Source organism: Sinocyclocheilus grahami, unplaced genomic scaffold (genome assembly GCF_001515645.1).
Source record: "Sinocyclocheilus grahami isolate Dianchi unplaced genomic scaffold, SAMN03320097.WGS_v1.1 scaffold1322.1, whole genome shotgun sequence".
Classification (NCBI taxonomy): Eukaryota; Metazoa; Chordata; class Actinopteri; order Cypriniformes; family Cyprinidae; genus Sinocyclocheilus; species Sinocyclocheilus grahami.
In genome coordinates this window covers 24,954-25,507 of record NW_015506501.1, presented here as the reverse complement: position 1 = coordinate 25,507, position 554 = coordinate 24,954, and positions in this window count along the sequence as shown.

Genomic DNA, 554 nt, shown 5'->3' with positions numbered 1-554 from the left:
TGAGTTGTGATGTGATGTGTTGAGTTGTGATGTGCTGTGATGTGATGAGTTGTGTTGAGTTATGTTGTGTTGTGATGTGATGAGTTGTGATGTGTTGAGTTGTGATGTGTCGTGTTGAGTTATGTTGTGATGTGTTGTGATGTGATGTGTTGAGTTGTGATGTGTTGAGTTGTGATATGTCGTGTTGAGTTATGTAGTTATGTTGTGTGATGAGCTGTGTTGAGTTGTGTTGTGATGTGTTGAGTTGTGTTGTGATGAGTTGTGTTGAGTTATGTAGTTATGTTATGAGTTGTGATGTGTTGTGTTGTGATGAGTTGTGTTGAGTAATGTTGTGTTGTGTTGTGATGAGTTGTGATGTGATGAGTTGTGTTGAGTAATGTTGTGTTGTGATGTGATGAGTTGTGATGTGTTGTGTTGTGATGAGTTGTGTTGAGTAATGTTGTGTTGTGATGAGTTGTGATGTGATGTGTTGAGTTGTGATGTGATGAGTTGTGTTGAGTAATGTTGTGTTGTGATGTGATGAGTTGTGATGTGTTGTGTTGTGATGAGTTGTG